Genomic DNA, 19,511 nt, shown 5'->3' with positions numbered 1-19,511 from the left:
GATTTTTTTGGTTTAACACCTTCTATCACTCAGTTAAATATTCACATCCAGAAAAACAAAGTGAAATAACATTTGTGATTACACAGCAGAGAGGATTCAAGAAAGCAAGATTTTTTTTTTTTTTTTTTTTTGAAGCCGGCCATTAAAGTGCAGTAAGAAAGCTTTCCAAATATCCTAGCTGCTTCAGAATAGTTAGCTGCCAATACTTAGGGCGAAAAATTTACTTTTCAATCCTATATGGCATTTTTTTCCCCCAACTATGTGTCCCAACCCACTGATGGATCATGAAATCAATTTTCATTAGATTTTTCAAATGAAACAGAAGAGAACAGAGTATCAGAGAGAGCAGCTCATGTGTTAATAATTGTGAAACTTTTACTTTCACACACACACAGTGTATACTGTATCAGTATTTTTGCGATGTTTTTATGGACCAGATATTGGTTATGGACCACAATCAAAAAAGTCAAAATAGCCAACCAATGACATTTACAAGACACAGGGATATGAAATATACATTAAAAATATTCATTAAAAAAAATCCGTTCATTTCCAACTAACAATACGTTATAATGGGTTAAATATTTGACTATACCTAGGGTTCTCTTATTACACAAGACATAGACACTTCAAATTATGGAAAACAGATTAGATAAACTGTAGTCTGTAAGAATTCTCATTTTATTTTTTATTTCTTGTGGACTTTACTTGCCAAGAACATTCTACAAGATATGAAGTAGAACATGCTAGCTATTAAATTCTACCTATTGTGACTTCTTGAATCAGGAAGTGACTAAACAATAAAATATGCAATTAAGATTTAGAGTAAGTTGATTCAGCAAGATACAATTGTTATCCACTTGTCATTCCACCACTGTAACTCACTGAACACGCGCATTCCTTGACAACTTAGAATTCCTTCCTTGTATCTAAAAAATAAATCAGATACATAGCTATCAATAATAAAATGGCTAGAAATTCCACACACTTTTTAAAACACCTTTACCAAGGCACATGGGTGGCTGAGTCGTTAAGCATCTGAATCTAGCTCAGCTCTAACTTTGCCAAAGTTTCATTATAGACAGATAATTTTACATTCCCCTTGAAAGATAGAATTAAGACTCTCTTTAGCTTATCATTATCTTGGTTATCAAGAGTTGGCAACGCTTTGGAATTTCCATACAATGCAACATTTTATAAATACAGTAACTGTCAATGCCCAATAATACATCAAAAGGAATAAAAATCTCAATGTAAGCAGTGTGTAGGATAATTTACAAGGTGACAGAGTATAAATTACTCATGGTCATGGGATGACATTGTTTAACTGCAATTTGATGACATAAAATAACATCAATGTGTTCAAGTCAGGAGTTATTTTTGTTTTCATAGTTGTGAAGGTACAATATCAACTGTGAAAACTCTGAAGGATATGTACCTAACGACTGTTTACTAATAAGTGGAAAAGGACGAAGACTACAGAACCAAGAAAAATGATACCACAACCATAGAGAAATTAAATACCAGTTTTATGTAATTTTTTTTTAGTTTGTTTTACTTTATTTCAATCTTATTTACTTAAGAACCTTAGACAATAACTATATTTCCTGTTTTACACAGCTACATGACCCTTAAAGAATGGAGAATACAAGGGAGTTTTATGAAAAGAAACAGCCTGTTATCTAGTTACAATACTGTTAATATGTTGTGTATTTTTATTTCAGTCACTTGTCATTTTCCTTTAAATCGTATCATTTTCAAACTGAATGGAATCAATTCGTAGTTATTACCATGGGTACTAAATATATACATATACAATACCTGAAAAATAAGGTTAGGTACAATTTCTCTGGATAAATCACTTTTTACACAAAATTTACTATCATTATAAGATTATGTCAAAGATAGTATGAGTGATTGCTCTAGTTTCCCAAACACTTCTTTATAACATCAAAGGTGGTTAAAAGATCAACTGTCAAAGGTCATCAATCCACTGGAGTATCTCCCTTTCTGTCAAGCTATGGAAGGATCTAACCAGTTAAACACTAAAATTGGTTCTGATACTTCAGGAAATAATAGCTTTCTCTTGGTCAAAAGAATAAAAGCAACCCTTGACATGCCAGAGTCCCAGGTTCCCTTTCTGGAGGCACAAGGACCATTATTCCAGGAGACAACACAGATGCCTAGAAAGAACAAAAGCCCTGAAGTAGGTCTGACATGGATCCAAATTTTGCCTCTCCATTTACTAGTTGTTTGATCTTGGGAAATTTACTTAACCCAGTTGATTCCTCTGTTTCTACATCTGTAAAATGGAGATATTTGTACTTATCTTCCAGGCTACTGGGAAATAATCAAATTAAATACTGTACATTAAATAAGAAACTGGAAGAGCGCCTGGGTAGCTCAGACGGTTAAGTCTCCGACTTTGGCTCAGGTCATGATCTCACAGTTTGTGGGTTCAAGCCCCATGTAGGGCTCCCATGTAGGGCTCTGTGCTGGCAGCTCAGAGCCTGGAGCCTGCTCTGGATTCTGTCTCCCTCTCTGCCCCTTCCCCACTCGTGCTCTGTCTCTCTCTGTCTGTCTGTCTGTCTCTCTCTCTCAAAAATAAATAAAACGTTAAAAAAAATTTTTTTAAATAAGAAACTGGAACATGATAAGCATCCAACCAATCTTAGTTCCCTTTCCTTTCCACTTAACTAAAACAACTAACCATGAACATAAAATATTTCTAAAAAAATAGTTTTTAAAAATCTTCTACAATATCAACACAGACAATGTCAAAACAAGATAAAATTCTCCTCATGATATACACATGATTGATTACAAACACAACTTCCTTCAGCTATTTCATTCTACCTTACTTGGCTTCAGAAACTCAAGGAAAAAAAACTAATGCAATGGGCTTCTTATTGATAAACATTTCCTGTTTATTCATCTGGTATTTCCCCCTCACTGCCTAGTACAGTGCCAAACACATAAACACTCAACAAATATTACCACTGCACTGAAGCAAATATTCCTAATGTGCCCCAAAACCTTATAAAGTACCACCATATTCTGCAAAATGCCTCAGAAGACTATGAGTCAGGAAGAAAAGGATGAGTTACCAACTGTGTGCCTAGTTTGAGGGAATCTATATACAGACTGTTGGCAAGTGAACTGAGGTCCAGAACAGCTTTTCAAAGTAAAATATAAAATCTTCTAAGAATTGTACGGGGCGCCTGGGTGGCGCAGTCGGTTAAGCGTCCGACTTCAGCCAGGTCACGATCTCGCGGTCCGTGAGTTCGAGCCCCGAGTCAGGCTCTGGGCTGATGGCTCGGAGCCTGGAGCCTGTTTCCGATTCTGTGTCTCCCTCTCTCTCTGCCCCTCCCCCGTTCATGCTCTGTCTCTCTCTGTCCCCAAAATAAATAAAAAACGTTGAAAAAAAAATTAAAAAAAAAAATCTTCTAAGAATTGTAAAATATACTTTACCTTCTTTACTTTTATATGAAGGACACTTCAGCTACTTCTCAGATGTTTCTAAATAATCAGAAAATGTGAGGAATTTGCAATTAGGTATAAGTAAAGCACTGGAATAACTGGTCCAGATAAGAGCCCATCCAGACACCTTAAAAGCAAGCAGTATTCAGAAAACGGAAATCACAGGCGTAGCAGGCAAACATCAGTATGTGCTGCCAAAGTGGTACGCCTGAGCCATCTAGTGGATATGAGAAAAAATAAGTTTATTTCTGTAAGAAAAATGCCTACTGTCCCAATTCTCTTCTATGAAGAAAACGATAAGGTGTATGTTTTGGGGAACAGTAAATGACAATCTAGAAAAGATAGTAGAGAATTAAGAAGTAGGTATTGTTGAAAGATGAAGAGAATTAAAGGGGTAACAAGTTTATCTGGATGTTATTCAGATTTTATGGATACAGATGATAAACACAGACAAACACTCATCCTTGAATTTTTCTTAAAACCACATCATCAGAATACATGCAAGAATGTAAAAGACAAAATAAGAAAGATTTCCTCCAGCTACAAAGGTCTGTGGAAAGGCTATAGGCAGTAGAAACGAGGTGGCAGCCTCTGGTTGAAAACAAAAGGGGGGGAACTGAGAACAGAGTGACAGATGATGCCACCTTTCTGCCTGAGGATTCCCATGCTATTAGGGTTATGAGGACCCCCAGCTCACTTAGAATCTCCTGGCACTCACTCCCTGCACTGCCTAGCAGAGCAGGAGGCCCTAGGAAAATGTCTAAGACTTAATAAACTCCAGGCCCCAGAAGGATGAGAGGATTAAACTCTCCCAAGTACTCAAATCAACAGCACTGCTTCTAAAAGTCAGAATGTGAAAATGTAAAAGATTCAGAAGCCACAAATTACTTGAACAGTGTGATATTGGGCAATTCACTTAAATTTGGAATAAATAAGAGGCAAGATTTTAACTCTAACTTTAATGGGTTTTTAGGTGCCTCCCCCCACCGGAGGTTAATTAAAAGAAAATGTGGGGGTTTTTTTGGTTTGAAATTTTTTCCAATTAACTCACATTTAACAATGGAAACTGTGTTCCAAGCTCCAAAGAGTAAAGATGACTGCCTGACCCCAAGATGCAGAAACACTAGTTAGTAGGAATAAGACACCAACTCAAGTTCATTTTAATGCAAAACAGAAAAACAAGAGTCAGAAAAGATACAAATACAGTGCTACATAAATCTTTGAAGCTAAGAATTTAGCCTGAAAAAAGACAACTTTTACTTATGTATCATTCTTTCTGAGATTTAGGGAGGGAGGGAGAGGAGGTGGAGGGGATGGGTATGTGGGTAAAGAGAATAAATTATAAAAAGAGGCAAAAGACCAAAAAAAGGGGGGGGGGAGGCAAAACCAGCAACTGTAAAGAAAGAGTAAAAAATAGTCCATTTTGTCAGGCATACAAGCCTCATGAAGGATCTATAGCTGGAAATAAGACTAGAAAGGTGGGATGAGTTTATTTTTGCACTGCAGACCTTGGAGAACCATCTAAGGGCTTTTATGAAAGGCAAATGAACCTGGCCAGGTCAATGGAAATGAGTGAAGACTTAAAAAGTACTAGAAAGAAAATCAATAGGGTTTTTTGTTAACCAACTAAATATATAGGCATGAGGAAGAGGCTACTAGAATTGAAGATAATCTAATGTGTGTGCCAGGAAATGTAGTGGTTATTACTAACCCAAGTAGAAAACACAATTATGTCATGTAACATATTGTTTTACATATGAATTGGTAAGATGAAAAATGCAAGCTAAGAAGTGCTCCTTGGGAAAGACTTACAAGGGTTTTGTTTGTTTTTTGTTTGAAGAGAAAGTTAAGGAAGAAAGTAAACGAGAATGGGAGAGAGGGAAAGAGTAAGGAAGAAACGACAACAGCAATCAGGGTAAGAAGGAAAACGTGGAGAAGTATGAGAGAGCATTGTCAGTAGAGTGGAGTGGCTTGAAAACTGAAAAGGAGATAAAAAGGAGAGAGGTGATATCTCTAATACATTTCCTTTTTGAAAACGGTAAGCATTATTCTATATGCAATACGGAAACATTTAAGCCTAGGTGGAAGTTGAAAGGATTCATGTTCAGTGGCTTGTTTTGGCACTGAAAACAACATAAGGTCCTGGGTAACAGTAAGAGATTAGGAATAGAGGGGGAAAGCTTGGGAAAGTGAATAAAATGAAAACGTTATAAACTAAGTTCAGTGGTGATCAGAAGTCAAATAAGGGCAGTCAACGAAAATAAATAAAGAGGCTGGCAACACCAGAAAAGCAGAAAGATGAAAAAATTGGTTTACAAATGACATTTTTGAGATTTTAGTAATCTGATCAGGTAGTAGTGTCTAAGAGAGTTAGGGAAATACAAAAGCAGACTGCTCTAAAAAGTGGGTCAGGTTCCCATTTCACATATAAAAGTAGCCAGCTTGATATCATTTTCATATTGATCAGTTCAAGTCTTTCACTTCTTCTGATCCCATTTTGGTTATTTATATGTTCTAAAAAAAAAAAAAATCAACCATTTCATCAATATAGATTTACTGGTGCATAAATGTAGAAAGACTTCATCTTGTAAAATCTATCACTTATCAAAAGTGTATTAAATATATACACACACTTAAAGAATAAAGTGTATGTACGTCAGTGTAACCACCACTCATTGCCAGTCCCTTGAAATTCCTCCCCAATGCCATCTCTGCCATCCACAAGAGGTAACCATTTATCCAAGTCTGGAGAATCGTTCCCTTGCTTTTCTTTATAGCTTCACAATCTAGTTATTTATCCCAGTCATACTTTACAGTTTTGCCTCTTACTGAACTTCACATAAAAGAAATCACAGTCACACATATTGTTTTTTCTTCTTTCACTTGATTTTATAACTACGATATGTGAGAGACAGGGAGAGGGAGAGGGAGACGGAAAGGGAGAGAGAGAGGGAGAGAGAGTGCATGTGTTTGTGTACCTGTAGTTCATTGTCCCTGTAGAATGGTATTCCACTACATGAACACACCACAATTTATCCAATTTACTACTGATGGAGATTTAGGTTGTTTCCGATTTGGGGCTGTAATGAAAAACACTGCTTTGAACATTCTTGTAGATATCCCCCATACACATTTGCTTATACTCTTTCTAGGGTATTTACCTAAGAGTTGAGCTGCTGGGTCATAGGATAAGCACATGTTCAGCTTTACTAGGTGATACCAAATTATTTTCCAAAATGGTAACACCAACTCTTGGAATTGACAAAATTTTTAATGTAAACTAATAGTATCTCATGTAGTTTTAGTTTACATTTCTTTAAAGCTCGTGTAACAGGTTTTAAATGATAAAACTAAAAATACCTTAATGGAACAGTAAAGTATAAACAGAAAACTACTGAAAGTGACACCTGGAACTGAATTAATGAAAAAAAAAAAAACATTAAAACTTGAGGGATAGGGGCGCCTGGGTGGCGCAGTCGGTTAAGCGTCCGACTTCAGCCAGGTCACGATCTCGCGGTCTGTGAGTTCGAGCCCCGCGTCGGGCTCTGGGCTGATGGCTCAGGGCCTGGAGCCTGTTTCCGATTCTGTGTCTCCCTCTCTCTCTGACCCTCCCCCGTTCATGCTCTGTCTCTCTCTGTCCCCCAAAAAATAAATAAACGTTGAAAAAAAAAAATTTAAAAAAAAAAAAAAACTTGAGGGATAAAGTTATGCAGTATAATGATGGAAGGAAATTCACACTTAAGAAAAGTAAAAATTAATAAGCCAAATGTGAACCCAAGAAAGTTAGAAGAAGAGTATCAAAATAAGTCCAAGAAGTACAGTAAAAGGAAGAAAATAATGAAGATGAAAGCACAAATTAATGAAACAAACATTACAGGGATCAGCAAAAAGCTGAATTTTTTTATAAAACACTAAGATGGGAGATTCACACGTTCTGATTTCAAAATTTACCACAAAATTGTAGTAATCAAAACAGTATAGTATTAGAGTAAGGACTGACAAGTAGATCACAGAGTCCAGAAATACACACACACCAATGGTCAACTGATTTTCAACAAAACGCCAAGATAATTCTATGCACTAATAGTCTCTTCAACAAACAGTGCTAGACAGCTAGATAACAACATGGAAAGGAATGAAACCCTTATCTATACCATATTAAAAAATTAGCTCAAAATGTATCAGAGACCTAAATACAAAAGCCAAAACTCCTGAAAAACTGAGGAGTAAATCGTAACCATGGATTTGGCAATGATTTTTTAGATATGTCCCCAAAACCACACTAAACAAAATAAAAAAAAACGGATGAATTGGACGGACCTCACCAAAATTAAAAACTTCGTACATCAAAGGACATTATCCAGAAAGTGAAAGGCAACCCACAGAATAAGAGAAAATATTTGCAACTCATATTATCTGACAAAGGTCCAGAATTCAGAATATATAAAGAACTCATACAATTCAGTAACAAAAAGACAACTGCCTCAGTCGGTTAACCAGCTTCGGCTCAGGTCATGATCTCACAGCTGGTGGGTTCAAGCCCATGTTGGGCTCTGCACTGACAGTGTGGAGCCAGCTTGGGATTCTCTCTCCCACTCTCTCTGCCCCTCCCTGATTCACACTTTCTCGCTCTCTCAAAATAAATAAATAAACCTTAAAATAAATAAATAAATAAATAAATAAATAAATAAATAAAGGGCAAAAACATTTCTCAAAAGATTAAATACAAATGGTCAGTAAGCACATGAAAAGATATTCAACATGACTGGCCATCAGGCAAACTCAAATCAAAACCCCGAGATAGCACTTCATATCCACTAGGATGGCTATAACAAAAACACAGACGATAACAAGCATTGGTGAGATGTGGAGAAATTTTAGCCCTTGTATATGGTTAGCAAAAATGTAAAATGATGCAAATGCTGTGGAAAACAGTTTGGTGGGTGCCTCAATAAGTTAAACATAGAATTAATTAACATATGGCCCAGCAATTCCCCTCCTGGGCATAAATGCAAAAGAAATGAAAATAGGTCCTTCTACCCAAATATTCATGGCAGTACTAGTCACAATTACCAAAGACAGAAACAACCCAAATGTCTATCAACTGATGAATGAACAAACCAGATGTGGTACATATATACAATAGAATGTTATTCTGACATACAAAGGAAGAAAGTAGTGATGATACATGCTACAACATGAGTGATCTGAACTGAAAAACACTGGTAATAAAAGAAGCCAGACATAAATGGCCACATACTGTATGACTCCATTTATAAGAAATATTGAGAACAGGCAAATCCATAGAGACAATAAGTAGATACGAAGTTGCCAGGGGCTGGAGTTGGGGAAGAAGTGACTACTTAATGCGTACAGGGTCTCCTTTTGGAGTAGTGAAATGTTTGGGAACTATACAGTAGTGTATACTAGAGTATACAGTTGTGCAACACTGTAAATATAGTAAACGTGACCAATGGTAAATTTTATGTGTATTTTAAAAATTGAAAAATTTTAAAAAAGACTAACAAAAATTGATGAATTTCTGGCAAGACTGAGCAAAAGGCAGCACAAGCTCCCCTTAATAAGAGTGGTGAAAAAAAAGGGATGTGACTACAAATTCTACAGACATGCAATAGCTAAAAAGATGCTATAAGGTTTTATGTCAATATTCTGTCTGCTTGTTTTATCAGTCAATGAGAGAAAGCTGAAAACTCTCAAAATTATGCTTATGTCTTTTTTTCCTTCTTGTATCATTTCTGCATTTTTTTGCTTTACATATTTTTGGGGGTCACAGTATGAGGTATCTAACATTTAGAATTAATTTTTGTATTAAACTGTATCTTTTATTAATATGAAACAACCCAATTTATCTCTAGTAAAGCTTTTTCACTTAAAAATATGTACTAGTATTTGCACGATGTATCCTTTCCACCCTTTTACTGTCAACTTTATTTTGTAAACTGTAGAGTAAAAATTTCAAAATCCAGTCTTAAATTAATTGAGACTTAGCCCATTTTATATTTAACATGGTTTACAAATATAGTAGGATTTATGTCCATCATTTTGTTTTCTGCTTATTCTGTAAATTGTTTTTGCCTGTTTCTTTCTTTCTTAGGATTTCATAGTCTTCCTTATTCAATTCCCTACCCTATATGTCAAAGTTATTCCTTCTATTTTTTTTAGTTGCTACTCTTTATGTCAATATACATGCTACTTTTTACTTTAATGGTTCTGTTGGTTGGGTAGATATATCTCATAATCTTAATTTGTATTTTGCTGATGGCTGGTAGTACTGAACATCTTTTTATATGCTATTTTCCACCCATATATCCTCTTCATTACAATGTTTCTTCACATCTTCTGCCCACTTTCTAACTGGACTGCTTTTTTACTATTGGGCTTTAAGAATTTTTTACTTATTTCAGTTATGAGTGCTTTGTCACATAGGTGGGCTGCTAACATTTTCTCCCATTACGTAGTCTGTCTTTTCATCCTTTTAACATGGTCGTTCATGGAGCAAATATTTTTAATTTTGGTGAAGGACAAATTATTGATTTTTTTTTCTTATATGAATTGTGGTTTTGGGGTCATGGCTAGGAACCCTTCACCAAGTCCTAAGTCTCAGAGATTTTCCTGTGTTTCCTTTTTGAAGATTTATGGCTGCAGGATTTACATTTAAATCTATGATCTATTTTGAGTTAATTTTTGCGTCATGTATGAGGTTTAGGTTAAAGTTCATTTGGTTGCCAGCACCAAATGTATACTCCGTTGTGCCAGCACCATTTGTTGTAAAGACTATTCCTCCTCCATTCTCTTTTACACATCTACCAAAAATAAATTGACCTTACTTATGTGGATTTGTTTCTAGTCTGTCCCAGTGACCTATAGGTCTGTCTGACACTACCAAACAGTCATGATTATTCTAGCTACATAATAAGGCTTGAAATCATGTACAGTAACTCTTTCCATTTTATTCTTCCTTTTTCAAAGTTGTTTTAGCTACTCTACTTCCTTTGCCTTTCCATATAAATTTTAGGATGATTTTGTCCATACCCACAAAAATACCTTGCTGAGATTCTGACAGGGCTTTTGTTAAACTTGTATAGCCATTTTGGGAAAACAGACTTCAGTACTTTGTTGAGTCTTCCAACCTATGAACAAAGTATCTCTATTAATTTAGATTTTAGATTTCTTTCATCAGCATCTTATAGTTTTCAGTATACAAGTTTTATACATGTTTTGTTAGTTTCATATGTAAGTATTTCATTTTTTAAAGCAATTACAAATGGTATTGGTATTTTTAAAATATTTTTATTTATTTTTGACAGAGAGCATGAACAGGGGAGATGTAGAGAGGGGAACAGAGAATCCAAAGTGGGCTCCGTGCAGCAGAGAGCTTGATGCAGGCTTGAACTCACAAACCATGAGATCATGACCTGAAGTCAGACACTCAACTGACTGAGCCACCCAGGTGCCCCAGTAGTGGTATTTTTGTGTTTTTTTTTTTTTTCCAGTTTCTACATGTTCATTGCTGGAGTACAGAAACTGCTTTTTGTATGTTAATCTTGTGTCCTGTGATCTTGCTGAACTCACTTGTTAGTTCTACAGGGTTTTTGTGTAGATTATTTGGGATTTTCTACAGACGTGATCATATCACAGGCAAACAGGAACAGTTTCCTCTCTCCCTTTCCAATCTGTATGTATGCCCTTTTTTTCCTTCTTATTGTGCTGCCTGAAACTTCGAACACTATGCTGAATAAGAGTAGTAAAAATGGACATCCTTGACATATTATTTCCAATAAAGGGTATTCTTTCTTTAATCAAGTATGACATCAACTGCATGTTTTCTTTATATGTTCTTTATGAATTTGAAGAAGTTTCCCTCTATTCTTAATTTTCTGAAAGTTTTAGTAGTGAATGGTATTCAACTTTGTCAAATGCTTTTTCTACAACAACTGATATGATCATGTGACTTTTCTTCATTATCCTGTTAATATGGGTGATTACACTGGCTGACTTTCAAACACTTGAGCCAACCTTGCATTCCTGGAATAACGTCCACCTGGTCCCAGTGTATAATTTTTTATACACTGCTGAATTATATTTACTTACATTTTGTTTAAAGGTTTTTTGCACCTATTCTTATGAGAGCGATACTGGTGTACAGTTTTGTGGGGTTTTTTTGGTAATGTCTTTGATTTTGGTGGCAAAGTTAATACTAGTTTCACAAAATGAATTAGGAAGGGTTCATTCATCTTATACTTACTGGCAGAGACTGTGTACAAAAAGTATGCATTCTTCAAGCATTTGGTAGAATTCTCCAGTGAAACTATCTGGGTCTAGTTTTCATTTTAAAATTACAAATTTTCTTAAAATTTTCTTTAAAATTACAACATTTCTTAACAGTTATAGAGCTATTCAAATTATATCATACTGTGTGAGCTGTGGCAGCTTGTGCTTTCTGAGCAGTCAGTTCATTTCATCAAAGTTGCTGACACTTACTCTTTGTTGAGAATTTCTATTTTTTCATTTATTTCAATATGTTTGCAATTGCTTGTTGAAACATTTTCTTGGTGCTGCTTTAAAATCCTGTCTTGATGTTGGCATGTCTTAATTGTCTTTTCTAATTTGAATTAAAACATTTCTGGTTCTTGATATATTTTCAATTGAAACCTGGATATTTGGGGTATTATGTTATGAGACTCTGGATCTTTTTAAATATTGTTATAGCAGGCTTTCTCTAAGAATGCTCTGATGAGGAAAGAATACAGCCTCATTACTGCCTGGCATGGGTGGTAGTCCAGGCAGTCCAGGTTTTTCTTGACCACACGTGGGCAGGGAGGGAAGGAGGAACTCCTTGCTATTTGAAGGTGGGAGCTCATGATCCTCAATACTGCCCCGGCTAGGAAAAGTGTACAGTCACTGTTCCCCACATTACCACCACTGACACCACTGGGGAGGGGTTGCCTTGTTATGCCCGAGAAGAGTGGAAGTCTAGGTCTCTACTTGGCTTTTGCTAATCAAGGTGATCTTTCCTGTGTATTTGGCTGGAGCCGAGCAGTTATTGCCTAAAAGTTTTTCCTCCCACTAGGCTATTCCTTTTCTAGTCCTTGGTTAAAAACAAGATAGACTTTTCTCAGAGTTTTATTGGTCTGTGCCCGACATTTCAGGGTTGCCAACTTCTCCACACTCATTCTAGAATATATGAGGCAATAAGAAAACCCAGGATTTTTACCATCATGTTATTTAGGTCCTGAGGTCCTAAGCCAATCTACCTTCTTCTCTCAACTTTTCAGGACTCTTACATTTGTTTTATCCATAATGTCTAGGGTTTTAGCTGTACTTATTAGGAAGAAGAGGGAAAAGTGTATCTATTCCATCTTTCTGGAAGCAGAAGTCTATACTGCATCACTTTTAAGTTTACTTTTATATTTTCTTCAGGGTTAAGCTTGGTAAAGAGGGGCAGATTGTGTGTGCGTGCGTGCGTGCGTGTGTGTGTGTGCGTGTGTGTGTGTGTGTGTTGGTGTGTAGGGTGCATGTGTGTGTTAAAAAAAATCAGATTTTGAACTCAAAGAGATGATCCTGATTTATTTCATTCATACACTTCCCCTTGACACTACAAATATTTGGTAATTTCACTTATTTCACAAAATATTTAGGATTGGTTTTCTAGCAGAATATAAAAAAGAGCCAAGGCTTGTATACTTGCTGACTCACAAGCCAAATTCAGAAGGCATCCAATAGTTAAGAGTGAGTCAACCATAAGGAAATAAAGTGGGGAATTCATAGAAATATTGGATCAAGCCATGAAACTGGGAATCCCTGACAAGTTTATCTAAATCTCTACTATTTCCTATGGTCTTGTTTATTCTCTGTATATTGTACTCTCAGAGATAAGGATGTCAAAGTATTCCACTATGATTTATCAATAAAAAAGGCCCGTTTTGTTCTGTTAATGTTTATTCCTCAAATTCTAACGTATCTGATATTATTATTCTTTACTTGCCTTTAAAACTTCATAATCTTTTTTTAAAAGTTCATGATTTTTAACCTTTAACCTTCCCGCATCACTTTAAGTGATTTTCTTTTAGGAAGCATTTACCAACCTTTTGTTTTCTGACTCCATCTGGATTTCAGTGGGCAGAGAGGAAAAAATAACTTACTCTTTTCACTCCTAAAGAGCTCGATCATATCACAATCACCTAGAATTCCTGAACTCTACAGCATTTTAACTTTACCTGTCTCACAGCAATTTAACTACACAATTTGGGTATATTTACATACATGCTACCTCTCCATGGACTGCAGACATTTGGAGGGTAGAAAAATTTTTGTTACCTTTTTTTCAAGTTTTCCAAAGTAATTAACACATTGCCTTGTTCATAGAAGCTATATAACGTATATTTTGAATTTAATCAGGAAGATTAATCTTACAGCATTATGAGGCTAGAAAATATATCAACAATGAGATCCTAATAAACAGTCTACCAGTTTAGAAATGTACGCTGACAATGGCCACCAAGAAGACGATACCCAACAGTGGCCTGCTGTGAAACTCCCCAACACAGGAATGAACAGAAGAACTGTTTTGGTTAAGTACATGATGAAAAACTAATGACTAGTGGGAAACAACTGGAGATGGCCAATCTGGCAAATCTCAAATGGGGGAGCTCTTTAGGAATGAAAAGAGTAAGTTATAAATAGTACCATAATCTGTAAACTCAAAAGTAGCTCATAAAATATGTGCAATTTACAAAATGAATATAGAGAAGCAAATCTTTTAGCCTAAACTTTCTAAAATTCATCTGGGCCATATTTCCTTGTAATATTTTCAAAGGTGATGAACTATAGTCGCTTTTAAATTATCTGTGGTCACTGGTGAAACCCATAATTAGAGCCAAAATATCATTGTTTACTCTGACATCGTTCTCTATTACCAACTATTTAACTTGCATTCCTTAAGTGTATCTTGGCTAAATGAAAGTGACTGGAGGTACACCAGAAGATACACATGTGCTATGTTCAATGGGTAATCTTTCTAGAATTAAAATACTACAAACCCACATATCAAATAATCCAGGTTTGTAAATAATAAATTTATAGCACATATTTCCATATATTTTTATGGATAGCATCACCTTCTTTTGTCTCCTTCCCTTCTGGCTCCTTGACCTCTACTGCCTTCTCTTGAAAACAGTAGAAATAAAAGCCTACAAAAGCTGAAACACTTGCCTTGTGAAGCAAGTTAAGACTGAGATCAACTGAAGCCTTTACATTAGGTCAATTTTAGTCAATTATTTTGAGAACTGGGCCCAGTGTCCACCATCTCAAAGAAAAAGGTGAAAAAAATCATAATGCCTCTCCTTTCTCATTTCAGCAAAAAACAATTATTTTTAATGCCCAACCAAATGCCCACCATCATCTCCATGGAATTCTATACCTCTCTGACCTGTGACCAAGACCTCCACTCTTCCTTAACCTTCCCAAACCTTTCTATAAAGCCACTAAATCTGCAGCTCCAAATTACCCTATATTGTCAATCTTTTTTCCAAACATTTGCTTTGTTTGCTTTCAATGAAACCCTGTCTGGTCTCAAACCACTACCCATGCTTTCTCAAATGGTGGTATAGGTATCTTGCTTGCTCCCCACTACTACTATCATTCCCAAACTCTCTTAGGAGACATATACACAAAAACTTGCTCCTTTAAAGTTCATGTTTCAGCTGCAACACCTATTCCCATCTTTACTGCTGTGATCTACCAGCCTTCCTCGCACCTCCCTCATTCACTGAGGAGTTTCATGCCTAGTTAAAGTCTTCCCCTTTACCCTAAACCCTATCACCCTCAAAGATTATCAACATCCCTGAGATCACTGTCCAAAAACTATGTTCTTTCAGTTTTCTGACATCCTCATCTACAACAATCTATCTCTCTACTTAACCCTAGCTAACTCTTCCCATGGTCACTATCTGGGATCTAGTCATCATCTGAAACTGACCCACTTGTAGAAAACATAGTTCATGTATACCACTCTAACCATAATCTCTTCTCCTGGCAGCCTACTGATAAACCACCCTCGTAATAAGCAATCTTTGAACTCAAATGGTCTTCTAGTACCTTAACTTTCTTCTCCCCATCTATCCTCCTCTTACTATATTCTTTTTGGTTTTGGGCTTTTTTGGCCAACTTAAATTCCATGTTCCATCCTGTTAAAAAAAACTCTTAGGAATACCTTAAATTCCTGTTTTGCAAAATCCCAAGCCCAGAGGAACCCAAATATCTGCTTTCTCCATACTCACACTCAAGTGCAAGTCGAAAGAGTAACACAAAATGACAGATACAACTATCATTTCGTGATAAACCTCAATGAGTGCACAATGTTTTTAAAATTACTTCCCACTCTTTACAAAATTCATTTCAAAATTTCTCCCTTCTCTTCAACCTGCCAAATCCTAGAACATCCTTCTCTTCACAGAAAAGCTATCAAACAAGAAGTTTTGCAACTTCTAGGTACTAAACAGCCTCCCTACACCCTTAAAACACTCCAATCTGGCTTCTGCTTCCATCAAAGAGGTCTCCGAGACTACCAACAGAATATTGTCAATTCACATTTAACTTGACCTAACATAGCTGATCAACAGAATCCTTGAAGCATTCTCTTCTCTTGTGTGAAAGGTTGAAAAATGCTTCCCCAAAGATACCAGGTCCTAATCCTTGGAACCTGGGAAGGTTATCTTATTTGTTAAATGTGACACAATAAAAAATGTATTGATTCCTGGCACACAGCTCCTAAAATAAAACCTTTGGAATCTCTACAGTGGTAACAGTGTCTTTTGTATGCTAACTGGATGGCTAGCTGGTAGCTAAGGGCCATAGGTAACTTCAAGATGTGTCCTGGTTGCAAGGAAGACCAAAGCATGATTAGAGGGTTGGAACTTTCAGCTCCATCCCCTGACCTTCAAGGAGGGGAAGAGTGGCTGGAGAGTGAGTAAATCACCAACGTCCAATGATTTAATCAATCGTGCCTACATAGTAAAATCCTGAACAATGGGGTTTGGAGAACTTCCAGGTTGGTGTACACATTAAAGTACTTGGGAGGTGACACGCTTAGAGAGGGCATGGAAACTCTTCAAACTCCTCATCCTGTGACTTGTCCAATGCAATTCTTCCACCTGGCTATTCCTGAGTTGCACACTTTACAATAATCCAGCAATAGTTGCTAAAGTGCTTCTCTAATCTCTGTGAGTCATTTCTTGCAAATTATCAAACCTGAGGTGAGGGGTTATGGGACTCCCCCCACCTCCACTTTACAGCCATTTAGTCAGAACTATGGGGTGATCCAGACTTACAACAGACATCTGGAGTGTGGGCAATCTTGAAGTACTGGGCCTTCAACCAGTGGGGTCTGCATTAACTCTGGTAGTATCAGTACTGAATTGTAGAATACCCATGTAGTGTCCAGAGAATCAGAGAATTGGTTGCTATGAGGAAAAATCCCACACGTTTGGTGTCATCAGTGTTGAGTAGGTAAAAACAGCTCAGGGTAAACCTTTGGCAGATGAGATTTCATGATGAGATTATCCAGATAGACCTTAAATGCCATCATAAATACCCTTACAAGGTAGAGGGAGATTAAATAGAAAGGGGGAGGCCATGTGACCACAAGAGGCAGTGACTGAAGTGGCATGGCCACAATTAAGAAATACTGGCAGTCACCAGAAGCTGAAATAGTCTCTAGAAGGAGCATGGCTCTGCCAACACCTTGATTTTGGCCTAGTAATACTGATTTCAGACTTGTGACCTCCAGAACTATAAAAGAATATACATTTCTACTGGTTCAAGCCACTAAACCTGTGGTGATTCGTTAAATCAGCCACAAAAAACTAATACACTGTAGTTTCTCTAATAATTCACTGTCCTGGTGTGCTGAAATCAGTTCTTCTTGGGATTTTAAGAACTAGTCATTCTCTCTACCTAGATATTAAGATAAAAAAATTCTTCAAAGGCTAGGACTTCTATTCCTTTGCTCTGATGAATTTCACCCCACATCCACAGCTGTCACCACCTTGATCCAACAATCCAAATGTGTATTTTCAACTCTGATCTCTCTTCTGATTTCAAATGTAACCGCCTACATGATATTTCCATTTGGATGTTCCAAAAGCACCTCCAGTTCAACAACCAAAACCCGGTTCTTCTAAAAACCAAATCTGGTCCTTCCTCCAGTGTTCCTTGTCTCAGCAAATGGTATTCTGCCTTTCAATCACCATATTAGCCTTCCCTCATTCCTTGGAATATGTAAGGCTCTCTCCTGATAGCTTCTGCATATGCATTCTCTCAGCCTACACTGCTCTGTCCAAGTTCTACTCAACCTACTTCCTTCCCTCACAATTGAGGAGCATCTGCACACCCTTCAAATCTCAGATTTCAGCTCAGCTGCAAACTTCTGTTTGCAGAAGAAAGAAGAAAGGTGGGCTTTCCCTCACTCTCCAATCTAAACTGGGTGTCTTTATACGCTTCCATGATACCAAGTTCTCTTTACTGCATTTATCAGAGTTCTAATTGTTCACTTAGTTTTGTGATTAATGCTATTCTCCACTAGACTATGAGCTCCAAGATGTCAGGGAATGCTTATTTTATTTTCTTCACTCTATATCCTGAAAGCATAAGCAGAGTGTCTGCTTTGGTATTTAGGAAACACCAAATAATATTTGATAAATAAATGAAAACTGAAATCTTTTGCTTCAAATATGGGTGTCCTGGAAGCCTCCTATACTTTTTACAATTAGTTACTGAGGCTATTACATGTATTTATGCTTTTTAAAAGTTTACATTATGCCAATTCACTTTTAGAAAAGACCTACCTACATTAGTACCTGTTTTCACTAATCAAAAGATATCCAATGATCTCCATTTTTACAAAAAAGAGGCAAAAAACAAAAATAGCACTCAGCACTTGTTTTGCAGCAAGCCATTATTTTTTTTTCAATATATGAAGTTTATTGTCAAATTGGTTTCCATATAACACCCAGTGCTCATCCCAACAGGTGCCCTCCTCAATACCCATCACCCACCCTCCCCTCCCTCCCACCCCCCCCATCAACCCTCAGTTTGTTCTCAGTTTTTAAGAGTCTCTTACGCTTTGGCTCTCTTCCACTCTAACCTTTTTTTTTTTTTTCCCTTTCCCTCCCCTATGGGTTTCTGTTAAGTTTCTCAGGATCCACATAAGAGTGAAACTATATGGTATCTGTCTTTCTCTGTATGGCTTATTTCACTTAGCATAACACTCTCCAGTTCCATCCACGTTGCTACAAAGGGCCATATTTCATTCTTTCTCATTGCCACGTAATACTCCATTGTGTATATAAACCACAATTTTTTTTATCTATTCATCAGTTGATGGACATTTAGGCTCTTTCCATAATTTGGCTATTGTTGAGAGTGCTGCTATAAACATTGGGGTACAAGTGCCCCTATTGCAGCAAGCCATTATAAAGGCAGTGCACACTCCAAGCAGGAAGAGTGCACTGCCAAGTTCCTTCCCAGGAACTACACTCAGTATCTCAGTACCAAACCACCATAGCTTTGAACTCTGCCTGTGAGCATGTGTGCATTAGCTTAATTATTCTATGCATTTACTAGCAAGCTGTGTCCTAAGGTATCAGAAAAGCCTGAGAGAAGTTATTTTGGGGTCTGGGAATGCTCAAAAATTGTTCCAATACACTAACGGCGATTGCTTCTTTGTTTAACATCATTTTAGCATACTAAAGGTGAAATAGGAATGTTCTTTCAGATTAGGGGGGTGGGGACCTGTAGTATGTTTTAACCCAGGTAACAGATATTTAGAGCTTCCTAAAGAAAAAAATATTTCATTGTCCAGTATTATCCATTTTATATTAAATATGGATATTTATAAATATTAAATATTTATATTAAATATGATTCAGTTCTTTTAAAACAATCATTCTTGGGGTGCCTGGGTGGTTCAGTCGGTTGAGCACCTAACATTGGCTCAGGTCATGATCTCACAG

General features: G+C 36.7%; 1 protein-coding gene across 8 annotated transcripts in view; it reads right to left on the bottom strand.

The window, feature by feature from the left end:
* Positions 1–19,511, bottom strand: part of MAPK8 (mitogen-activated protein kinase 8) — a 100,070-nt gene that overhangs the window by 58,069 nt on the left and 22,490 nt on the right. Inside the window, exon 1 of one of the 8 annotated variants that reach the window (XM_043596821.1) lies at positions 6,459–6,752. The exons of the other annotated variants lie outside the window; for them this stretch is intronic. The gene's annotated coding sequence lies outside the window, so the exon portion shown is untranslated. Of the gene's footprint in view, positions 1–6,458; positions 6,753–19,511 lie in introns of those variants that run through there. 8 annotated transcript variants of the gene reach the window in all.

Source organism: Prionailurus bengalensis, chromosome D2 (genome assembly GCF_016509475.1).
Source record: "Prionailurus bengalensis isolate Pbe53 chromosome D2, Fcat_Pben_1.1_paternal_pri, whole genome shotgun sequence".
Classification (NCBI taxonomy): Eukaryota; Metazoa; Chordata; class Mammalia; order Carnivora; family Felidae; genus Prionailurus; species Prionailurus bengalensis.
The sequence above is the reverse complement of the archived record's forward strand: the minus strand, read 5'-3'. Positions and strand labels throughout refer to the sequence as shown.